The sequence below is a fragment of the Stegodyphus dumicola genome, chromosome 8 (genome assembly GCF_044657685.1).
Source record: "Stegodyphus dumicola isolate Sdum_Otavi_A_Nest chromosome 8, ASM4465768v1".
Classification (NCBI taxonomy): domain Eukaryota; kingdom Metazoa; phylum Arthropoda; class Arachnida; order Araneae; family Eresidae; genus Stegodyphus; species Stegodyphus dumicola.
Window position 1 is genome coordinate 172,786,436 of NC_140775.1, and position 10,466 is coordinate 172,796,901.

At 31.1% G+C, this 10,466-nt stretch overlaps 2 non-coding genes across 2 annotated transcripts; both read left to right on the forward strand.

Annotated features, from left to right (window-relative positions):
• The first annotated feature begins 287 nt into the window (after positions 1–287).
• TRNAH-GUG (transfer RNA histidin (anticodon GUG)) lies at positions 288–359 on the forward strand. The gene has a single exon. It is a non-coding gene; the product is annotated as a tRNA-His (tRNA).
• A 7,226-nt stretch (positions 360–7,585) lies between these two features.
• On the forward strand, positions 7,586–7,657 carry TRNAH-GUG (transfer RNA histidin (anticodon GUG)). Its single transcript has one exon. It is a non-coding gene; the product is annotated as a tRNA-His (tRNA).
• The last annotated feature ends 2,809 nt before the right edge of the window (positions 7,658–10,466 follow it).

Below are 10,466 nucleotides of genomic sequence, written 5' to 3' on the forward strand. Positions count from 1 at the left end.
TCTCTTTAGCAATTGATCAATAGGAATGAATTTTGAATCTCATCTTTTAAAGCAACTGATTAATAAAGGTCCAGCCTGTAAAAAAATTATCTGAATACACATTGCTGAAGTTCTTTAATTGTACTCATATCCAACGAGAGAGTTAAGATTGGTGCTGCCATCTAGTGATCTCCTTGAAGAGAATTTCATTGAAATGCTCCATTTGTTTCAGAAAATTTTCATTTTTTGAAACTTCCCGAATTCTTTTACAGATCGAATTTGAACTTTAAAGGAAACATTTTCAATAAGCCGTGATCGTATAGTGGTTAGTACATTGCGTTGTGGCCGCAATAACCCAGGTTCGAATCCTGGTCACGGCATGCTCACATTTTTACTCATTTCACGTCAGAAATATCATCTTTTTTAAAATTTACGTTCCAAATAAAAGAGCTGTTGATGCATTTAAAAATAAATCAGGAATTTGAGAAGATATTTCTACAATTTTTACCATCATAAAGCACACAGATGTGATGAATATTTCTAAGAATATATTATAGCTCGTATATATGTTTTATATGCATTCTCATTTAGAAATGATTTAACCAATACAAATACATTAAATTATTAAGGGTTCCATTTTTATATATGTACGCTTGGTTAGAGGCGTAGTTAGAGAGAGAGCAGTCCGCCTAGGGGCATTATTCGCTTGAAGCATTATAGTAATAATTTTTATTCTAATATTGAATTATTAGTATTTGAGCATTTACCACGAGATTTCAACAGCTATTATATATTTTTTAGTCTGTCAAAAATTTTTAATGAAAATTACGAATATCGGCTAAAGTGCAGAATCGCCCGATTATTTTTTTGGCGCTTTTTACAAGGGTAAAAACAATTGGATTTTTGTCAATTTTCTTTGACTTTGTAAGTGAAAGTAGGTCGATGTGTACTGTAATATTTTGTTATTTATCAAATAACTATATTTATTGTTGAAGTGGCAACGCCATAATTGTATTATGTAACCGTTGATCAGCAACGTAAGAAATTGTTTTAAGATTGGAATTCTGAAGTTTGACCAGCTAGCGGATGTATCAAAATTTTGCCACTTAAGATTTGTATACAAATTATATATCTCCATAAACTAAAAATAAAATTTATGTTTTAGTAAGAAGTTTATCTGTTTTGTTAATTACTGCAGAATACAATACAGTACATGGATAAAGTCAAGGGAGTGCACAATGCCATTTTTGTGCAATTCTGGGATTTTTTTTAAGTGAAAATAGGTCGATGTGTACATGGATACCGAGTATGTGCAATTCTTAAAAACACGCCGAACAGTGGGCGATTCTGCACTTTCCCCCGAATATCAACTATTAGGATCATAGTGACATTCATACGTGCAGAATTCCCCGTTAAAAGAGAATGTTTCAGAGTTTTATTTTCGCTGAAATCGTTGAGTTTGTTAACCAAAAAATTCGTTAAAGTGTCACAAATTACGAAATCAATAATAAAACAAATTCCAAATTAGGGCTTCCAGATGCCCATATTCAGTCGAAGATTACGTTATTCAAAATTTGATGGCTCTAGGTACCAGTGTTTTATCACAGTGCGAGAAACATTAATGCATTCATGCAGATTCTTCATTATTTAGTTTCTTTAAATATGATACATGGCGATAATATTTGGTGACAACACTTTGAGAAGTGAATCAATGCAAAAAGTAATTGAACGCAAAATGCCAAAACGAAATTAATAGCCCTTCTGGGCTAGCGCCCTTTGAACTAATATAATTATTGAAATGAAATAAGCGTGCTTATAACTAAGCTTACTACTACTTCTCACTTTGAGTGGGAATATCCCTGTTTCACCATGGGATCCTTGCGTCCAGGCCAGTTGATCATTTTGTTCCTGCTCGTGGAACATGCACAGTTAATATCATTACAATCGTAGAAGTATTTAAAGCATTTTTGACAGATGTCTGCCTTATATTGAGTTATGAGAAAACAGTTTTGGTGGAGCAAAATCTTTTATTTGGATTAGAAATAAAAAAACAGTAAATTAACATGGTATGAAATGAAGCTTTAGGGGGAAAAAGTTAATGGAACTGTCCCAAATAATACAATAAATATAGATCATCTATTTGAACAAGTAATGATTGCAAGAACAGTTTGTTCAGTTAATTATGAAATTTGGAAAAATAAAAGTTGGGCAGAAAAGTGTATTTTCGGTGATTTCAGTGATTTCGAAGGGAAAAAACTTTTCATTACCCAGTATTTTTCAAATAACAGAATGTACCTTCAGCTCGCCAGGCACATAGGAACCGGTTGAAAGTGTATTCTCAGATATCATATGTTCTGAAGGAAGAGGTAGAATGTCTGTATCAACAGTAAAAGCTTTACTGAGTTGCAAAATGCAAAATGAAAAATGAACTTAATAGCAGTGAATGGTAAAATTTTTGAAGAAAGTTAACACTAGTGGGAAATACTAATAACTTATTAATAATAAGATATTGTTAGGTGAATTAAAAATTTCTTTTAACATTATTATTTTTTATTAACACATTTTTTATTATATTTTTCAATCATTAGTATTTATTATAGCAAGTTTTATTTTCTGTTGTATTTTCTAACAATTATCATGGTTTGAATAAAAAATATTATTTTAAGATAACTATATTGATAACTGATATCTGAAATTAACTGAAATGCTGCTTCTAATTTTTACTTATTTTTTTATAGATAAATTTATTTCAAATGAATTTTTAGCATTTCCCCCTGAAAAAAAAATTAACACTGAAAATATTACAAGACTGTGTATATCTTAGTTCTCGATTATTAAGGATATACTAAGAACTCTGTCAAAGACAACCACTAACAGTTCCAGATGATTTTGTTCTGTAAAGGTGGCCATTTTAGAGAGCTGACGTTCAATACCGATATTTATTCTTGTGCTTAGAATTCTAGTTTTCGCTGATGATGGTATTAGTAAGTAGGTTGCTAGGAGAGGGTTCCCTGTCTAATTTTTTTTCCTAATATGATTTTAGATCAAAGACATAGAGAAGAAAATTTATCATCATTATTAAAATTGAGTATTTCGGCAGCAGTAGAAATTTAAGAGTTCTGCAAGGATAATTAAAATTATCATTTTAATTTCCTTACTCCTCAATTTTCCCCTTTTTCTACTTTAGAGTTTGCGACAGTACAGATGCAAATACAAAATAGATCTTAAATCCAAGCCTCGCAAAATGTTCCAAACCTTTCTTAGAATCTAGTCTGAAATTTTGTCAAACTTATTTGATTGTTTTTTTCCTGCTGAACCTTCTATAATTCTTTAATCTTCTGTTATTTGATAATAAAGCAGAATAATAAAAGAACAGTTTTTAATGAACAGAAATATTCTTTTATTTTATTTCATACGTTTCTTTATAATGGAAAGTAATACCATTAGAGCAGTCACTTTCATTTCTCATTAGTATCCAATTGCTTGCTTTTGATTTGTGTTGTTGACCTAGCACCTTGGTGACTGGGGGGGGCGGGTTAGTCCTCCTTGAATCGCCTGCAGGGATTGGGCTATTAATCGAGTAAAGCACTTAAATGAAGCCATATCTAGATGCCCCATCTCCCCAGTGTACTGTTGTTATAACTGTAAAATATACAGAAAGAAATTGGAATTTTGGCTCGTTCAGTAACATGGTTCAAAGAAACCTTATTTTGTAGCAGTATGAACTAGGAGTCATCAAAAATTTTCATTCTGTAATTTTACTCATATGTTCCGTTCCCATTTTTGATTGCTCGTTTCAGTCACAACGAATAGTGCTGCCATCTAGTGGTGATCATTCAAGATGCATTTAAACGTAATGCTCCAATTGTTCCAGAAAAATTTCCTATTTATAAACTTTATCTTTTCCTCAAAGCAATGAATCAATACCTTTCTGGGATAGGTTTCGGACGTGCCGTGATCGTATAGTGGTTAGTACATTGCGTTGTGGCCGCAATAACCCAGGTTCGAATCCTGGTCAACGCAGATGTGCGTTTTTGCATTTTTCCCTTCAGAAATATCATTATTTTTAAGTTTATATTCAGAATAAAAGAACAATTGTTGCATTAAAAAACAAATAAGGGACCTGAAAAGATATCTTTATCATTTTTATCTTCTGATGCACCCATGTGAGGGAAACGTTTCTGAGAATAAACTAAACTAAACTCAGTGGCCTAATAGGTGTAATGGGGCAAGGCCTGCAGTGCCCGAAATCTGCTTTCTTGACCGTGGGCCCCGGGGTGCGTAAGCATATGCCCTGAACAAGTGGTCAGCTTGGTCGCAGGACCGCCAGTGTTTAGTCCCCAAGCGAACTTGGTACTCATTTTATCGACCCAATTTCTGAGAATACTTTACTGCTATTATATACGTTTTCTCCTTCAGAAATAATTTAATCCGTACTAATACGCAAAATTAATTGTTATCGAGTCTACTTACGTACGTATGCGCAGATTTGACATAAATAATAGCTATTTACATTAAAAGACGTTTGGATTTGGAAAAAAAGCATCATTAAATCGGCAAAACACTGCACACATTGCTGCTAGATTAACTAGATTATATGAATACGAAAAAGCTCATAAAGAAGTATCTACATTAAGGAAGGGATTCCTTCGTGGAGGACTTGATAAGGAAAATTAGCTCGTAATCAGGTTACACATGGCCAAAACTCCAAAAATTAATCATGCAGTTGCCGTTCATTTGGGTTCGAACCCGTGTCGAACTTCCAGTAACCAGTGTTCTAGCTCGACCACTGGTGGTGGTAATGCTGCTAGAAACACCTATAAATTTCACTGGTAAATTCAGATGTCATACATATGTCAAAATTCCCTTTTATACCGTTTTTTTAGCATTCATGGTGCAATGAGTACCGACCACTGATTTTTGACCATGATGGGTCGAACAGGCATACAGACACTGCTGTTCTAATCTGTAGATGGTAATGCTCTCGGCCATTGGTGGTTAATATAAAACAAAAACAGAACACCTGGTGTGGATGGCGAGAGATTTGTAGCTGTTCGAGCTAGTAATGGAAACTGTCAGGCAGAAAGGGAAGATGTACACAATAGTACGGACGGAAAGATGTACACAGCAGTACATAAGTAGCTTTGGGAAAATATGAACATTAATATAGATGCGAAACGAAAACAAACTTAGTGTATATATATATATATATATACTAATATCATTTAGTAAACATATATATATATATATATATATATACTAATATCATTTAGTAAACATATATATATATATATATATATATGCTTCTAAACATAAGAATAAATTGAATTTAAATAAATTTAATTTAAATACAAATTTAATTAATCCTTTGCGCCATTGCTGCAAGGACTGAAATTTAAATTTAAACAAATTAAAATTTTAACAAACATGTATATACGTAAAAAAGCAAATTGAAAGTTAAAATAATTAAAAAATGTGCGAACATATAAAAGATTTAATTTTCGAACTAATCTACAATATCATTTAAATTCAGATAGCATAAGTAAATCAAGTGCAAAACCAAACCATGAAAATAAATTCACCAATTTAGCAAATTAAAATTAATCTAAAAAATTTTTTAAAAATGCATAAGTGAATGACTGTTGAGCAGGCAGGAGACAGACTTATCAAGGGGAAGTTGCCTCCAAACCTAACTCTCCAATCATTCAATTCGTGTTTCGTCATTCATGCAGGCAAGGGTAAAAAGTCAAAACCAAAAGTAAAGAGTGAAGAATGTCCAAAAAGAAATACCAATAAAGTGGTACCTTTAGAAATTAGCAATTAAAAATTAAATTTCTAAAAGAAAAATACCAATAAAGCCTTTTGAGAAATAAGCAATGTAAAGTCAAGTATTAAATTAAACTTTTTAAAAGTTAAAAATTAAAATTAAAAAAAAATTAATTTTTCAGAAAAATTAATTCAGAAACCAATGCATTTTAGAAACCCTTGGTTACAGAAACCTCCCCGACACGAATATGCATATCAATAAAAAGAAACTAAAAAGGAACTAGACATAATTTATAAAAACCAATAAGAAACAAAAAGAACTAATTCGTAATTTTTAAAAAAACAAATATATACTTAAAAATTTCATATCTAGAAAATACTTAAACACTACATAAAAAATATTTAAAATATACTTGAAGCAGGTAAACATATATATATGTTTACTTGCTTCAAGTATATTTTATTGTGTGTGTGTTTACTAAATAATATTGATTATATTATCTCCTAAGATTAATTACAGTAGAATTATCTGAAAAGAGTGAATCCATACTTAGTAAGTTCTATTTCGAAAGATGTTTTGAAGTAACTTGAATGTAAATTGTTAAGAAGGTATATTCTATAAAAGAAGGTAACATGCTGAAAAGAATGAAGCACAAATACAATATAAGCACAAAACCTTTTTAAGACTTCTGCACCTAAAAAATATATGTAGAATCCTTTCTCGCCAATATATCGTTTGGCGCTCGTTTGTTTTTGACGTAGCTGAGTTTCATGATAGGCTTCAAATAATATACAAAATATTTACGGAATGTAAAACATTTTTCGGGGGAAATCCTGAAATGGGATACGGATATATGGAGCTGTACCCTACAATCCGAGATGTGAAGTCATTGTAATACGATAATAATACATGCTAGAGATTTTGAAACTCGTGAAGTTGTTTGTTTGTTTACAGGAAAACATATGAAGTCTCTTTGCACGACAAGAAAGATGCTTTTGTGGGGGATTTCTTTATTTACACCATACCTCGGGAAAGCCGTGAAAGTTCCTCTTCAGGTAGCTAGTTCTCCGGAATTCCAGTCGAGATCGAACTACCAGCGGTCTGAACTGCTCCGCTACTGGTACCCCGCAACTTGATAGCTTTTGAAGTAGGAAAGTTGCGTTCAATAATATTGAATTCGAACTGCTTTCTGAAAACAATTATTTATTTATTTTTAATTTGGAGAGTGGATTTGCATGTCTGCTTTTTTTTCCCCAAGGTTTTTAAGTTCGAGAAGAGTTGAGAAAATTCTAAGATTACTTAGAAGGAATACATTTTAAATGTTAAGAGCTATATAGCTTAATATTATTAACAAATACTGAATTATTTTTTATCGCCTTTATTTCAAAAAGATTATACACTTAAAGAAATTCTTTAGTTGACAAAACTGAAAACAAAGAATTTCGTCGACCAGATTTAACAATGAATCGTGTATACGGAATTTCTCAAGAAAAATTCTGTAATTCCCCCTCACCTTTTTTTTGGCAAATATGTGTAATAAAAGAATCTTCAGAATGCAATTACCTAAGAAATTTCTAATAAGATTTGAATTGCTTAAAGCATTAAAGTTAATATCTTTGTGTGGTGTTCGTATTGAAAATTATGTGGTATTAGTGGCAAAATAAATTTACAAGGGATTTAGAGGATATGAAAAATTATTTTAATCAAGGATTTTAGTGCTGCCCTCTAACGGCAACTAGTTCAGATTACTGCAATGCTCCATTTCCTTTTGCACTTCTTCTAGAGGTTTTTATTTCCTTTTAATTCGAAGTATTCCTTTTAAAAGTACGGAATTAACGTGCCGTGATCGTATAGTGGTTAGTACATTGCGTTGTGGCCGCAATAACCCAGGTTCGAATCCTGGTCACGGCAGTGCGCTTTTTTTTTTTTTTTCTTATTTCTTTCTTCCACTTTTATCAAACATTTAGCGAATAAAAAAAATAAATTTTGAACTACAAATTCTTCAGCTTGAACATGGTTAATTTCAATTACATTTTGAATGAAAAAAAAAAATATGATGCGGACATCACATGACTTCCTTGAACGGCCTATTAAATTACACACACTTTTCCCTGGGCTTCATTTAAACTTACTATTTCGTCGAATTATTCTAACTTAATAAACCGATCGTTCAAGATAAGTTTAAAATTATATCAAAAAGTGCAAATTTTTAAATTAAATATCGCAAGCAATTTTTGTCTTACGAGAGTCATACTTCTTATAATTTTAATTTTTCATAACGAGTTATAAAACTTCCCTTATATAAGTGTAGAAACTGAGAGACCTCATTAAAAGTTATTTGTCCAAAATTAGGTTTTTTTTAAAAATTTGATACTGCGAAAACATGAAAATTTCGTAATTTAAAACACTTCCGCAAATGGATAACTGGAAGATGACTACGACCAATGATTGAGGAAATAAAGGTCGGGTAAGGCTTATTAGCAGTGTAAAGAGGTGGGTATGTATGTAATGATATGACTTTAGTTCTTTGCAGTGACTTGATGTGAGATAAGTGCTTGACTAGGGAAGACATTAATTTGCAGTCGCGAGTGGAATGAGGATTAAATTTAAATAAAATATCAATTACTTAGTAGAAGATGCGGGGCCACTTTTGAAGAATGACAAAAATCACTTAATAACCCAAATATAGCTTTATGACTTGCTGATTATTCTATTAAATGACACAGCACAATGGGGGCCAATTTACACTCCACAATTTTGGTGATGACGCATTACATTTTTAATAGAAACAGCTAAGCAAGAGACGTCCTTAAGCAAGCATGGGTAGAGAAAGAGGGGGGGGTACTTGGATTGCAACGGTATGTATAGTAAAATTTTTTGTTAATCCGATTGGCTAAAATTTATAGACAGTACAGAAGTTTAAGATGACACAATACGGAATTAGTTTTCAGATATGACGCAGTTTCGAGAAAGCTATTACTAAAGAGGAAATACCCAAATTAAAAAATAATCCACTAAGAGGCTTTTTAAATTACAACTTTGATTTATATATTTTTTAACCTTACATATATGTGATGTACAAAGCTTTAGTCGTAGCTTAAATTATCAGACGATAAGTTAAAAAAAAAAAAAAAAAAAAAAAAAAAAAAAAAAAAAAAAAAACAGGATCCATTTATTATTATTCAGGAGAAATAGCAGTTACGAAATCAGATATCCGGAGTAAATAAAAAGAATTACTAATAACTTTTTGTATGAAGTTTACTGCATCGTGACATTTAAGAAAAAGCCCCCGATATTCTTTTGCGAGTCCTTTTATAGCCTCTGGAAAGGCGGAGCTTCCAAGAAATGACGTCAGCCTCGTCAGCCAATCCAGTTCGCTTTAGATATTTCCAGAACATTCTATAACTGTACGTGTAGAAAAGGCGGGACTTTTAAGTGTATTCTTGACTATGAACTTTATTAATTACATATATATAGTTCGAGAATTAAATCTTTTACATGTTTGCATATTTTAAAATTATTTTAAATTATTTTGGCTTTTTTTCTTTTTTTTAGAATTTAAATTTGCTTTTTTTACTTTCTTTACTTTTATACGTATTTGTTAAGAATTTAAATTTACACTTTTCGTACTATACATTGCAATAAAAAAGAAAGGTACACAACTAGATATTATAGTAGTCCTATATACAAAATTTCAACGTTCTACGGCTAATCGTTTTTGAGTTATTACGAGATACACGATACGGGTCCTGGTATAGGTATACACGATACGGGTCCTGGTATACGTCTCGGATATGATAAAAAATCTATTTTTAATCCATTTTAAATTCATTCTACAGTTCATTTTGAAAAAAATCAGTTCTTTATTCTGTCCGTACTTACAGATATCAAGTACAAAAAAAATCCTCCAGAAGGATTCGGTAACCGAGGAAATGGATATTTCTATTGAAATATGATACCCGAAATTTTTTGAGATTACAATATTTCCTTTGCTTCGTACTAGGAAGAAAAAAAGGGGAAAAAAATATTCGTCACAAGTAATATTGTTAAAGATAGTTATAATAATAGAAATAATTTATGAATGTTCTCAACAGTTTTAGAGAGAACTTTAACGTCTCCCTAGGAAATGGAAAATATTCGTTTAAATTAGATTATAAGTATCTGGATTTTGCAATATTCGTATAAACTACTCTATGAATACGTTATCAAACGACGCATACCAACATAGTTCTTATAATATATTAGTTTTCTAAGAACGCATACAAGAAAAAGAATTAGGGAATGCAGTTCAATAAACATGAGCGTAAAGACAATTATATTCTAAAAAAAGAATCGAAAATTATTAACATAAAATAGGAAACTCAGGTATTATAATTTAATCCTGAAAGAGGAAATTTTTGTAGCTTAAACTGATATGTCGTGCATTTAACATAATTAAATCGTTTCAGTACACTATCCTCTATTTAGCAGTTTTATAAAAGAATCATAAGTTAATATAACTATGAAAACTTTATTTAACAAATTAGGGAGTTTGCTTACCTGAAATAGAATACAAAGTTAAAAATCTTTACAAACATTTAAATTGAAGTGTTGAAAAAAAAAAAAAAAAAAAAAAAAAAAAAAACTTTCAAAAGATTCATTGACAAGTTTTAAGTAACTTCAGGCTTACGTATTAAGCAATATTATCAGGAGTATGGCTAATCTTTGGAATATGGTAACA